This window comes from Canis lupus, chromosome 14 (genome assembly GCF_048164855.1).
Source record: "Canis lupus baileyi chromosome 14, mCanLup2.hap1, whole genome shotgun sequence".
Taxonomy (NCBI): Eukaryota; Metazoa; Chordata; class Mammalia; order Carnivora; family Canidae; genus Canis; species Canis lupus.
The window spans coordinates 13,753,391-13,768,707 of record NC_132851.1 but is presented as its reverse complement, the minus strand read 5'-3'; the positions used below and the strand labels follow the sequence as shown (position 1 = coordinate 13,768,707).

At 34.6% G+C, this 15,317-nt stretch overlaps 1 long non-coding RNA gene across 10 annotated transcripts in view; it reads right to left on the bottom strand.

The window, feature by feature from the left end:
• Positions 1-4,379: 4,379 nt before the first annotated feature.
• LOC140603731 (uncharacterized) overlaps positions 4,380-15,317 on the bottom strand; it is a 128,274-nt gene continuing 117,336 nt past the window's right edge. For 6 of the 10 annotated variants that reach the window (XR_012006714.1, XR_012006716.1, XR_012006712.1 and 3 more), the window contains 3 exons: positions 13,970-14,122; positions 7,101-7,449; positions 4,380-4,735 (listed from right to left, as the gene is read on the bottom strand). This is a non-coding gene — a long non-coding RNA (uncharacterized lncRNA). The remainder of the gene's footprint in view (positions 4,736-7,100; positions 7,450-13,969; positions 14,123-15,317) is intronic. The other 4 variants (XR_012006718.1, XR_012006719.1, XR_012006711.1 and 1 more) reach the window with 3 other exon arrangements.

Sequence of the window (15,317 nt, the reverse complement as noted above, 5' to 3'; positions counted from 1 at the left end):
AATATAAAGATCTCATACTTGATTTATATTTTATATTTATGCATTTCAGATTCAAGCTATGAATACATTGGATTGTTGTAGAATTTTGTGTAAGAATTCCATTCATGAACTGTAGGGGCAATTTCATAATGAACTTTCACTACCTCTTGTAAGGTGCCTTTTCATTTTTCTGTGACTAGTTGATAATATTTTATTTACATAGTATACTATGCCTGGTGGTGTAGGCTTATGTGTGTGTTTAATCTGAAGATTTATGAAATTCCTATGGTGGACTGGTTTTGGGTCTTGGTTAGGTTGTACACTTACAGAGACTTGTTTCATAATCTTTAAGCAAAACTTGATATAGCAAAAAGAAAAATAGAAATATTAAATAAAATGGTATACTTTATATTAATCATTGATTATATTCCAAACTAAAAGACAAAATTACTTATTTTGATTATAATATATATCTTACAACTTAGCCATTAATGTCAGGAATCATTTTTCAATAGCCCTAAAGAAAGAAAAAGGGGGAATGTGTTATGTAGTGATTTTCTTTTCTCTGAAGTACTCTTTTCTTTGAAATATAGTATGTTAAATGAAGAAGCATAGCACCAGTGCTTAGTGAACTCTTGATATGTATCATTCTCATTTAGCTATGTATAATTTTCCTCTTAGGGAGAATGAGAACAGAAAACTTTTTTTTTGCATGTGAATTATTTAAGACACTTTTTTCTTCTGCTATAAATAGCCCTAAACCAAAGTTAGTGGCCTGGGAAAAGGAGCTCTAGAGTTTGGAAAACTGTAAACTTGTGTCTGCTGAAAGCAGAAAAGCCAGTATTAAAACATTTAAACTGTCCATGGGATGTTGAAACAAGACTACACCTAGTTTGGTCAACTATAAACTGTTATATATTACGAATGCTGCAGTTCATGAATTAGACATGCAAAACTCCACAAATAGCAAAGAATCAAGGATTTGCCACAACCATCCTATATCCCACCACATATTGTACCACCAAACTACTGATCTGTTGCATATGCTTATTTATATCTGGACTATATCTTAGGAGATTTGATGAAGTTGAAATTGATTCTGCAATCTCCATTTCAAACTGAAGTGTTTGGGCTGATGCCATATTCTGGACTACCTGCAGGAAGTGGATGAGGAATATATACTTAAATGCTCAATTTATTACTCAGTATACCGGGGCTTGCTGGAAGAAAATAGATGCCTAATATATGGGATCATCACTGTACAAAACCTCAGCTTTATAATTTTAGAAATTGAATTTAAGAGCCTACTTATTTACTAAAGCTTCTGTTCACATTTATCAAAATAAGGTGATTTAATAAAGAGGAAACAGAACAGGCTTTCTTGTGTGTAGGTGTGGGTGTGGGTGTGTGTGTGTACTTACCTGTGTATGCGGTTCCTAGGAGTCTATATTAACACACAAACGCACACTTGGCCATGGGCAAATGGTTAAACTTTGAAGCTGAATTCTTCCTTCCTGCTCCATTGTCCTCCTGTGGCTACAAGGTAAGCCAGTGCTTATATCTGTCCTCTCTGAGGCATCTGTCTCTCCTTAAGATTCCGTACTACTTGGTAGCTCTGTGATATATAATAATGTGGATTATCCAACTTTTTCCTATCAAAGTGCAAGAGATACTCTTTCCACCTTTCTACATGGGGAGATATTAGGAAAGTCAGGAATCACATCGTTTCAATCTAATTTCCTCCAAGTTTCCTTGAAAGCCACAGGCTATGTATATTTGGTTTCTCACTATAATCTAACATAGCAAATTGACAGAGCCATGCATTTATTCAGAAAGATACTATATTTATTTGTTTAATAACACATTATTATACAGTCTATTAATATGGTTGTAAATTGTTGTCTTGACAGTATCCCTATGAACGAAATCTCTTACCTTACACCTTATTTTTTCACCACTATTGAACTGTTAGTATGTTTCCAACACAGCATCCTTTTCAAGTTAATTCCCTGTTTCAGTTAACAACTGATGCCAAATAAAACACCATAAAACTCAGTGGTTTGAAAGAGCAACAATTTAATATTTGTTTCACTTCTTTTGTGTGAATTTGATGGGTCCTTTGCTCCATGTGTCAGCTGGGTCATCCATATGGCTACATGTAAATGAGAGAAGGGCTGGATTCTCAATTTTCTTCCATGGGTCCCTCTCTCTTCATTTGATATCTTACACTTAGCGGGCTCTATGGAGCTTATCTATACAGGAGGGTTGTCTGGACTTCCATAATATTCTGTCTGGGTAGCAAATATTACATTCCAAATCATGTAAATGTGCATGTCTTGTCAGTTTGCACTACCAACTAACTAAGTAGCATAAACCGGGTGACTTAAACAAAACAACTACTAACTAAGTAGTATAAACCGGGTGACTTAAACAAAAGAAATTTATTTATTGTGGTTCTGGAGGCTAGAAGTCCAAGATCTAGCCAATTCACTTTCTGTGGAGAGCCCTGTCTTCCTGATTTGCAAAAGGCTGCATTCTTTCTCCACCTTCACATGGCTTTTCCTTGGTGTTTGTACGCAGAGAGAGACAGTTTAATGTTTCAACATATGAACTTGGATAGGGATGCAAACTTCCCAAACAGTGCATGTAAACTTTTGCTGACATCACGTTGCTAAGACCTCACTGGTTATATTTAGAAGCCATGTAGCTGAGGTCAGATCAATGTGGGCAGGACTCCACAAGGGTGTGAAAGAAGGACAACCATGGTTCATTGAGACTTGCAATGTGACTTCCCAGCTTACTGCTACTGAAAATGAAGACCATGTCTTCTTTGCTTAGATCATTACTGCTTTTCAGGAAGATTTATCTTGTCACCTCCATGAAAAAGTCTTCTTTAATCAATGTTATTAAAGATCCCTCTTCTTTGTCCCCATTCCTTAGTATAGTCAGACTAGCACAAAGAGTGGTACCCAGTAGTCTCTGGAATGAATGAACTCTAAAGCCAACATTTTTAATAAAATTATGAGAATAACAAATATAGAGATTGAAAACAATGTCTCATGCTTTTGTGTTTTTTTTCTATTCACACCTTGCCAGTATCCATGTGCTCATAAAAGGGGTGAGAGCAAATTACAGTAATTCTTGCATTCATAATATTCCACTCACTTGAAGAAGAGATCTCAGAACCAGTTTATTCTATCCATTTAAAAAACTATCTGTAAAAATACCTAAAGACATTCTTCATTTGGACAATGTGTAAAGACTATAGATGCGTATGTTCAGAAACATACACATAATGTACAGGTAACACCACAGTGTGAGCCTGATGCTAACCCTTGGTGCCTCTTAATGAGGGTTAGGTGATACTTCTACAAAGTTAGTGTATCTATTACTGACTATAGCCTTTTGTTCTCATTATATTACATACTATATTCCTCTTCTACATTTCATTCTAATCTGATATCTTCTGCTATTGCACTTAATAATCTAATTATGCTGGGCTTTTCCTTTTATTTCCCACCAGTCTTAATATGCAGAAATTTTCTGACTTACTTGCTCAGAATTCAGCAACAGTATACTTATTTTTCTCATCTTACGGTTGCTGCTTTTATCTGTATATTAGTCAGCATTTGAGATGACGTGACTTTCTGTGTGCTACTTTGGAATACAAATGTATTCTTCAGATGCCCTCTGCCTGTGAATGCCCTTGGCAAGTTGCCTGGCATTACTACAAATGATGGGGCATTTGGGGAAGGCAGTGGGGTTCATAAACACGCTGGCCTTTAAGTAACTAAAAAAAATAACCGACAGATGGATTATTGCATGTAGAAGAACATGACTCAAAAGGCTTCTCATATTTGGCTGTTTTCTGAATCTCAAAATTTAAAGCGTACTTGCCTCTTCATATTACTTTCACCGCCCATTCCCTCCTATCTTGTGGCAACCTCTCACCTTCAGTAAAAATTGCTACTTGCCAACAGAAAGTTACCTCTCTAAGCTTGCATGATTTAATGCTCCCATCATGTGGATTGTGATATCCTGCAATGGTCTTTATTTGAATAAAATTCTGTTTGGAGACATTCTAAGCAGCATAGTAGAAGATTTTTTTTTTTAATTTTTAAAATTTTTAATAATTAATTTATTTTTTATTGGTGTTCAATTTGCCAACATACAGAATAACACCCAGTGCTCATCCCGTATAGTGCCCCCCTCAGTGCCCATCACCCATTCACCCCCACCCCCACCCTCCTCCCCTTCCACCACCCCTAGTTCGTTTCCCAGAGTTAAGAGTCTTCATGTTCTGTCTCTCTTTCTGATATTTCCTACCCATTTCTTCTCCCTTCCCTTCTATTCCCTTTCACTATTATTTATATTCCCCAAATGAATGAGACCATATAATGTTTGTCCTTCTCCAATTGATTTATTTCACTCAGCATAATACCCTCCAGTTCCATCCACATTGAAGCAAATGGTGGGTAGATTTTTATTTTAATGACTGATCAATACATATAGAAATTCCTGGAATAATTATATCATCCTCCATCTGTGAAGAAGTGGTTACATCACTGTAATCCAGATGTCTGCTCCCTCTTTTCTATACTCACGTTCCTCAATGTATTTGAGGAAAAGAGACCAGCCTTTGTAATGTCCTGAATTATTCTCAAGCTGCATCCTCATTATAGTGCTTTAGCTCAGTGGGAGATAACTGTTCACCTTGATGATGGTCATCAACCAAAACCTTCAGGATCCACTTTCCCTATGGATGAAAGGATGTTACATATGCATAAACATCAGAAATAGAGGGCTGAATACAGAACCTTCCACTAGTCCTCTTACTGCCTTATGCCTTTATGCCCCAAGTCACCACAATTATGAGTGTCAGACTTACTGAGAGTTCAGAGAATTGGAGTTTACAGGCAATGCAGCAAATTAAAATTGCCTATTAAACATCTGGAAATCTCCTTAGATTCCAACTGTCAGCAAATCACCTTATCACTAAATTTAATTACAGCTTTTAAAGGTTTCTACTCTATTTTAAAATTCACCTTTCTAATGGACTCTTCCAGGGATTGTTTTTGAGGTGGAATAAAAGTATTTTCTTTAAAAAAAAAGTATTTTCTTTAGAAAAAAGGTTTTAGTTTTTCAAACAATTGTACAGATGTTTCATTTGTTTATTTAGTGGGTAAAAGAATCCCCAAAGACCTTATTCAGAGTTATATGTGTAGATAGAGCAAGAGTTATTTGGATACATAGAGTAATAAGTTCAGTCTTTAGTGTTATTTTTTTTTGCAATAATAAATATAAAAAATCATATAGTATTATTTCATGGGAATAATTTCCTTCCACTTAATATTATTTTTATATACAGAATATAGTATTTTTATTTCCTGGAGAAAAGAAATATTTTTCTCAAAAATATATTTTAGTTATTTCTTTAGAAAATTTAAGTTGTGTAAACATTTGAATAACTCAGACATTACACATTAATTATTATCTTCAATAAATGCAATTTATTTACTGTTTTATATTTAAGAGAGTACTTATTTTTAAAAATATATATCGTAAAAGGCCATAACCTTTAGGAATTGGGAATTGTTCTGAAAATACTTGTCTGATCTTTTTTTTGCCTGACATTTTTAAAGTAAAGTATATTCTATGGATTATATGGATTTTCAGTAGTGTCACAAACTCCCAAGGCTTTAATCGTATTCATTAAAACAAAAAGCTAAGAGCTAGAGAATAATATTAATCTGATTATGTGGCATCCCAATTCCAACCTCTTTATTTCCAGACCAGAGGTAAATGATGACTTAAATTCCATGCTCATAATTCCTTGCTTCATTTCCTAAAAACTGTGGAATTGTGTGTGTAGCTTCTTCTAATTTGATAAATATATCATGATGCATATAGATCTTTAGCTTTTAATTATTTCACTGATATTATATTGTTGCAAGTCATTGGAGTTCATTTCTTAGTTTTTAAACAGCTTTAGTGAAGTATGTTTGAAATGTAGAAAATATATATATTTAATGTATGTCAAACTTGATGAATTTGGGAATAAGTATACACTCATATAACCTTGTCACCACAAAGCCATAGATGTACTCATCAGCTCCCCAAATTTCCTCCTGTTGCCATTATTATTATTATAACTATTATTAATATTGTTGGATAAGAATACTTAATGTAAGAACCACCTTATTAGAAACTTTAAGTATACAGAGCAGTATTATTAGCCACAGCCACTATGCTATATAGATCTCCAGAGCTTATTTCTTTTGCATAAATATAATTTTGTACTCTTCACCTATCACATCATTTCCTACCACCCATCATTTGATGTCATCATTTGACTCTGCTTCTATGAGTTTGCTTATTCTATATTTCTCATATAAATGATATCATGCAATATTTGTCCTTCTATGGTTGGCTTGTTTTACTTAGTATAACATCCTCCAGGTCCCTCCATGTGGTCACAAATGGCAGTTCATTCTTTTTTAAGACTGATTACTCCATTGCATGTGTATATCACATTTTTAATCCATTTATCTACTGATAGACACTAAGGTTGTTTTTATATTTTGGCTATTGTTCATAGTGCTGCAACGAACAGAGAAATGCAGGTATTTCTTCAAGATCCTGCTTTTAATTCCTTTGGATAAATATCTACATGTGGGATTACTGGACCTTATGGTATTTCTATTTTTAATTTTTTGACAAACTTCCATACTATTTTCCATAGCTGTTGTTCTAGTTTACAGATCTACCAACAGCATACTAAGCTTTATTTCTCTCCTTGCCAACACTCTCTCTCATCTTTCTGATAATAGCCATCTCAACAGGTATGAGTTGATACCTCACTATTGTTTTGATTTGTATTTCCCTGATGGTTAGTATATTGAGCACCCTTTCACATGCCTGTGAGCAATTTGTATGACTTCTTTGGAGAAATATCTATTCAGGTCCTTTGTCCGTTAAAATCAGGTTGTTTGTCTTGTCTTTTTGCTATTGACTTCTATAAGTAACTTATTATTTTAGGTATAAACCTCTTTTCAGATATGTGGTTTGCAATATTTGAAATCTGGTTTAAAGCAAATTACAAATTAGCAAAAAACTTGTACCCATGAATTGTCTTCCAGTTATGGAAATAAACAAAAGTAACAGCAGAAGGTCTTTCTCTTCATGCACCCTCTACAGCAGTGGGAGAGACAGGCAATTGGCAAGTGAAAATACAACATGTAATATAGTTACAGGTTGTGGTAAGTATAGAGAAAGAAATCGATGATACTGGAAGTCATTGAAGGAAGCTGTTTTAGATAGGATGATCATCGATGTTACCGTTGGAAATAGAATATTTGAATTGAGTCCTTGCAGTTGATCTGACAGTTACTGTTTCTCTCACTTGGAAACCCCTCTGATTTGGAATTGCGTATCCAACAATTCATATGTACTGAGGGTTGTTATCAGCACCTGAGAACAAGGCAAATAATATAAGACTAATGAAAGCAGTTCTTGGTATTTCCTGTTCTATAGGTCTTGATTTGGGAAAGGTTGTGAACTCTAGTTTTGGAGAATCAAGTTGTTTTTCTGAGGTTATTAGAATACCTACATCTTGACTTAGAAGTAGCAGAAACAGAATTTTCTCTTATATATGATATTATGGCATGTAGCTATGAAGCCTGGAGATGCTGTAGCCATTTGTAAACATGTTGAGATCAAAGCCACTCAAAGACATGTTGAGAAGTAACCCTAAGGGAATCACAGCAAAATAGAGCTAATGCCACTGGATTTAAATTACCTAAAGTCTGTATTCCATCTGGACTCGCAGTACATGGGCCAATACATATTCTTATTTTATAGGCCATTTTTAATAAAGCTTATACTATCTGCAGGGGAAACATTAAATGACAGAGACTTTAAGGAGAAAAATTAGACAATATTGTGAAGAGCTGGAGGAAGAATAATAGCATTAGAGAAAACAGAATGCAAATGCTCTAAATTCAAAAACACCTTGGCATGTTCAAAGAAAAAAGAATCTCCCAGTGGTAGAGCATAACAGGTAAAGAGAGATGTGGGATTACATGGGGTTGGAGAGCATGTTGCCACTTTATACAAGCAAGATTTTGTAATCTATGATAAAGAGCTTAGATTTTATCAATGATAAATCATAGTGGGTTTTTTTTTGTTTTTTTTGTGTTTGTTTTTTTATTTGTTTTTGTTTTAATAGATTGGTCCTATTGCTTTGTGAATAATCTATAGATTATAGAGAAGTGAAAAATAACTTGAAGCATAAAATAACTGAAGAAAATGATAAATTTGGAGAATAATAGATGATAGTGACTTGGGTTAAAGTTAGTGCCAGTGGAAATGAATAGAAATGATAAGAATCAAGATATATACTGGACACAGAAGGAGCAGAACTTTACAAAGAAGTAGACGTGAGAGGAAAAGGAATGGAAAGAATCTCTTTATGAACTATCAGGAGGGTTGGTGGTGCCATTTTCAACTGTGGGAAGCAGGAACCTTGTTTTGGATACATTACCTTTGTGATTTTCCTCACAGTTTCATCTGACTGTGAAGATGAAAAAAAAAAGTGTGCAACTAAATTGAGGGATATTGTCTAACGATGCATTTGAGAAATGCCAGTTTTTAACACTATTTCAAGCTATGGCATTTGCAGCAATCTCATAAGGAAAGATTTTTGGACAAAGCAAAGGAGTTGTTCCAGGATATTCCTTGAAGAGCTTCACTGTACAGAATTAAGAATAGATGAAAAATCTAATAATGGGGGCAAAATAGATGTCATTATGAGAGGATGAACACTAGAAGTGTATGGTTCCAAATGAAGAGGACTTTCAATAGAATGAAGTGACCACTAATATTAAAAGCTGCAGACAATTCTAAGAAGCTAAAGAGATATTTATATGTAGTACTGTGGAAGTTGTTTGGTACCTGGAATAGAGAATTTTAGTGATAAGAGGCAAATAAGAAAGAGAGAGAGACTAGTGTATGTTTTTGTTTGTTTGTTTGTTTTAAGCAATAAATGTATGTAAAAAAAAGTAGAGACTGCCAGTACAGAAAATTTATTTGAAAATTGTCTGGAATGGGAGCCAAATTAATAAGTAACAGGAGATATGTGGGATGAAATTTTTCTGTTTTGTTTTCAAAGATGAGAGTTAATAGAGTATAATGGCATGTTTATAAGAATATTGGTGTATGGAAGCGATTGGCTACACGTGGGGACAGAGGAGCTGAGGGAGGGGGTCACTGGGAAAATAGGAGTGGCTGAGATCAAGCTCAAAAGGGCTGGTCCCATTGTAACAAGAGGGATTGCAGAGAAACCGAGTAAAGAAACAAGTAGGTATTTTTGCAAATGATGTTAGGAATATCTGGATAAGTCTATCTGATAGCTCCTTTAATCAAATATGAGGGAGATAAAAAAAATTAAAAAAAAAACAAATATGAGGGAGATTGTTGAAATATATGTAACTGGAAATTTGAAAAAAAACAAAGAAGTAATAACATAGATATATCAGATCATAGGAAAATCAGCATATCAGGAAGCCAATGTAGAATTGATGTTCAGATAATGAATTTAAAATAAAATCACTGGAACCTAGTTGTGAGAACTACTTCACAAAGATCATCCCCTAAGGCAAATTTATGGAGAATGCATAAAAAATTTTATCCAGGATTAGAGTTTCATCTTGTGAATAAAATGGGAAAGACTTGAGAGATGAAAGAAAGGGAGAGAGATAAAGAGAGGATATTTGCAAGGGCATGCTTAGAATTATGTGCTCTGAAATCTAAACTTGATAAGAAAGAGAATGAAAACAAAAGTAAAGCACTAGATACTAAAAGGATATGGAGCAAATTCAACTGAAGTCCCAATAAGGTTAATTACTTGTCAGGGGGCTCCAGAGAGTACTGAGATGATGATCAGAAAACTGGAGCTTGAAATTATTTCAGAAGTGATGTAGTTTTGGGGGAGAAAGCAAAGTATTGGGTGTTATCACAGTAATGGAAATATTTTTGTGGTTAAGGAGTTAATCTTTATTCCTCCAACGTCTTTACTTCACACTCCTTTTCATTGTATAATATTCCATTGTATGGTCTTACCATAATTAACTTCACTAATTCACTATTTTGGTGCTTCTAGATTTTTTCCTATCACACACAATGTAACTTTTGTTATAATATCATGACAATTTGCTATTTTATCTAAAAGAAATATTTTAAAAGATATTTTAGCTGTACATTTTGGTTTCCAAGAATGTCCTCTAGACGATTGAATCAAATTATACTCCCCCAAATATTATATTAGGTTTCTCTAGACTCTCACTTTCAAGGAGTATTACAAAATTTTAAAATATTCCAACTGAAAAGTGATACATCACTTTGTTTCAATTTGTGTATCCTCAATCATGAAAGAGTTGAGGTATTTGCTCTCTTTTTACAGTGAGATTGTTCATAATCTTTGTCCATTTAGTCTTTAAGTTATTCTTCATTTAATTATAAATATGATTTTTAAAAGATTTTATCTATTTGTTTTAGAGAGAGAGTGTGAGTGGGGGGAGGGGCAGAGGAGGAGGGAGAGGGACAAGCCAACTCTGAACTGAACTCAGAGTCCCAGTGGGGCTCAGTCCTAGGACCCATGAGATCATGACCTGAGCCGAAATCAGGAGTCGCGCTTAACTGATTGAGCCACCCAGGAGCCCTTATTCTTAATTTTCTTATTGATTTTTAAGTGTATTCGGATAGTTTTCATTTTCAATATACACTGTTGGCAACACTGAAATGTTGTCAGAACTTAGAACTTTATGGTTTAGGATTTAGATGAGCATTCATTTTTGTATACCATCACTTGCATTAGATAATTTCAATCCTTATGTTTTCCTATCCGATAATAAAATATATTCTACCACCATTAAGGTTTGTCTCTTTGACATTTAAAATTCTCAGACAATGCACGCTCTTCTATATATGGTTACCAAATAAAAATAATATTTTATGTAAAATGACCCTACCTCTAACGACATTTTCTTGGTATGGGGGAGAAATTGGACAGAGCTCAGATGTACAGAGCTCTTTGTGTGTGTGTGTGTGTGTATACACACACACTCTTATGTGCAAAGAGCTCTGCACATCAGAGCTGTATATATATATATATATATATATATATATATATATGTCAATGACTGAAAGTAGGAGACCATTGCATTTTTAACTATGTAGACATATCAGAATCACAAGAAAATCAGAGAAGAGAGAAGAACATGCCCTGAAAACATTCAAATCTCTTGTTCCAGGTATTATTGACTTGCTGCAAAACTAACGCCCTTTCCTTAGTTGAGTGTGTCCTTTGAGAAAAACCAGCAACATTCTCAGAAACTCTCTGATTTACTAAGCTATCTCTGCATTCAATAAAAATAATCCTATATAGAAATAGAAATACACCCTTCTAACATATACACTATAAACTGAATTCCCACCTGTGTGCCTTGACTGACAAACTGGTAGATCAAATGGAATAGGGGATTTGTAATGATTGGAAAGGTCTTTTCTGAGGCAATAGAATGTTAAGTCCTCCTACATTTCTTAAATTGTGCAAGATATATGTATGACATATATTCTACCACAGTTTTTCTAGAATCTAATTGTATTGTATATTCTGTGAAGCAGGAGACATTTTGTTTCTGTTTGTCTTTATTTCTTAAGTTCCAAGTGATCCTCTCTTTTTATTTCACTTGAATTTGCTTCAGCAATATACCTGGATTTTTAACATTATTTTCTAAACTTCAAACTTGCCCTTCTTTTTTTTTTTTTTTTTTGGTATTTATTTTTTCTATTTTTTTAAATTTATTTTTATTGGTGTTCAATTTACTAACATACAGAATAACCCCCCGTGCCCGTCACCCATTCACTCCCACCCCCCGCCCTTCTCCCCTTCCACTACCCCTAGTTCGTTTCCCAGAGTTAGCAGTCTTTACGTTCTGTCTCCCTTTCTGATATTTCCCACACATTTCTTCTCCCTTCTCTTATATTCCCTTTCACTATTATTTATATTCCCCAAATGAATGAGAACATACAATGTTTGTCCTTCTCCGATTGACTTACTTCACTCAGCATAATACCCTCCAGTTCCATCCACGTTGAAGCAAATGGTGGGTATTTGTCATTTCTAATGGCTGAGTAATATTCCATTGTATACATAAACCACATCTTCTTTATCCATTCATCTTTCGATGGACACCGAGGCTCCTTCCACAGTTTGGCTATCGTGGCCATTGCTGCTAGAAACATCGGGGTGCAGGTGTCCCGGTGTTTCATTGCATCTGTATCTTTGGGGTAAATCCCCAGCAGTGCAATTGCTGGGTCGTAGGGCAGGTCTATTTTTAACTCTTTGAGGAACCTCCACACAGTTTTCCAGAGTGGCTGCACCAGTTCACATTCCCACCAACAGTGTAAGAGGGTTCCCTTTTCTCCACATCCTCTCCAACATTTGTGGTTTCCTGCCTTGTTAATTTTCCCCATTCTCACTGGTGTGAGGTGGTATCTCATTGTGGTTTTGATTTGTATTTCCCTGATGGCAAGTGATGCAGAGCATTTTCTCATATGCATGTTGGCCATGTCTACGTCTTCCTCTGTGAGATTTCTCTTCATGTCTTTTGCCCATTTCATGATTGGATTGTTTGTTTCTTTGGTGTTGAGTTTAATAAGTTCTTTATAGATCTTGGAAACTAGCCCTTTATCTGATAGATCATTTGCAAATATCTTCTCCCATTCTGTAGGTTGTCTTTGAGTTTTGTTGACTGTATCCTTTGCTGTGCAAAAGCTTCTTATCTTGATGAAGTCCCAATAGTTCATTTTTGCTTTTGTTTCTTTTGCCTTCGTGGATGTATCTTGCAAGAAGTTACTATGGCCGAGTTCAAAAAGGGTGTTGCCTGTGTTCTTCTCTAGGATTTTGATGGAATCTTGTCTCACATTTAGATCTTTCATCCATTTTGAGTTTATCTTTGTGTATGGTGAAAGAGAGTGGTCTAGTTTCATTCTTCTGCATGTGGATGTCCAATTTTCCCAGCACCATTTATTGAAGAGACTGTCTTTCTTCCAATGGATAGTCTTTCCTCCTTTATCGAATATTAGTTGACCCAAACTTGCCCTTCTTCAGTTTTGCCTTTCTACATTTAATTTTATCTAATCATGTCTCCTTTCAAAAATAAACTCTTCCATGCCTTTTACTACCCTTCTTGATTTTTATAGTTATCTTTGGTTTTTATTGCTCATGAAAGGTCTATTAATAATTCTATTACTATAAATGTTTTTGCTTTGATTTGCAGCATTGCTTAGTCTAGAAAGAAATGGGGGTAACATGGTCAAAGATAATATGGACACCTAAATATAATATGTACTGGAAAGTTATAGCCCTAAATATAAATAGAGGGAGATTTACATATGGGTTTTTGACAAGTGAAAGCCTGTTGCTTTGTGTGTGCGTACCTCAAAACAAAGAAAAATATAAAATAATTTAATTATAGCATCTTGGAACTTCATAACTGTTTGGACTATTAGGGGTGATACTGTCTGGGAATACTAACAATAACTTAGATCTCATTATCAGACTACTAGGGATCCAGTGCGATAAGCATGATTTGCAATTTAAGTAAATTAACCTCAGTGCCGTGGACAAGCATCCCTTTAAGATAAGAAACCTTCTTTCTGGTTGTTTTTAACTGAGCATGTGTTATTAAGGAAAGTGTAGCATTGCCCATGCAGCTGTTTTTCCAATACTTGGATTTGTAAAAGGACAAGTTAAAGCAATGAGCTACAATTTGGCCACAGTTGGATATAAATCTTTTTATTTTTGTTTTTGCTTTGAATTTGTGTTAAGTACGTTGTTGGCTGAGTTATAGGAGTCCTACAGAGGCTCTATGGATGACACTCTACAGATCACTGTTCAGACTGAATAGAAATTTTAAAGATTACTTACTCCAAGCCAGTAACTAGTGATAAATCCATGTTAAACAGATGGTAGAATGATGAATTAGACACAATCCAGAGCTTTGCCTTAATCTTAGAAAATGTGCATGTTCTACCATCAGGCTTATGATTTCCCAGCACGTGAGCTTCTGTAGAATGGCAGCTACAAACAACATATAAAAACCTATGAATATGTCAAAATGCTTATGTGACTGTCATCATTAATTCTTAGAAAACTGTCTACCCCCAAATTTTAATTCATTTTTGCCATCTTAAAATTTGGATTTGTTAAACAGTTCAGCTGCCACCTGGTAAATGAACTTTGAAACTTACAAATTTATCCTTTTTTTTTTTTTCCCCAGAAACCCCACAGATACTTCATGGGGCTATTGACACAAAGTATCCGCCAGCTGCTTCTCTAAATATAGAGGAGAGGAAGCTGCTTGAAAAATGGAAGGGCAAAAAGTAATATAGGCATGAATCTGAGGAAAGCTCCATATTTTTAATCCTAACTTCCGTTTCCTCCACCAGCAGTAGAGAAACCAACTTGTATCTTGAGCATTTAAAATAAATCATATGCTGTAATGTTATACTCGTATTGAAACATCCTCCTTGCTTCTATGATAAAATTCTGAAGTCAGTTGAGACTTTCATTATCATTTAATATGTGTATGAATGTTCAAAGTGCACTGAACCTTTCATGCTGGGAAGCTTTTGTTGTCCATCTTCAGAAAAAATGTTATTGTGTTTCAAGCTGGTTTTATGAAGCTGGTAATTGGAAGTAACACTGTGTTAACTGAATTTAGATCAGAAATTGCTACTGGTTTTTCCCACCCCAAAAATACTTTGAGAGATAAGGAAGCTATTGAGTAAGACAGAAATATTAAAAAATAGGATCTATAAAGTAAAATAAAAACATTACATTATTTTTGTTCTTTAGACACAAGTTGAAATGTCCACTGGAAATACAGGAATATAGTAATAAAATTAATTAAAGAAGTTATTTAACAATCCTTCAAAAATTAATGGCAGTTAGTAGATCTATCGATTATTTTCAAATACAGTGTATCAGAACTTCTTGTTTTCAGGCAGAAATAAGTAATAGGTATATTTTGGAGTGGGGGCTCTTCTGGCATAGGTTTAGAATTGAGGTTTACCAAAATAGCAAATAAAGTTATTCTATCATTGGGATTATTGGGAATGAGGTGTTAAATTATAGGTTTGCTAATACTTTTTTCTAGTTTTTTAATTTTATTTATTTTTTAAAGGTTTTATTTATTCATGAGAGACATGGAGAGAGAGGCAGAGACATAGGCAGAGGGAGAAGCAGCTCCACGCAGGGAGCCCGATGTGGGACT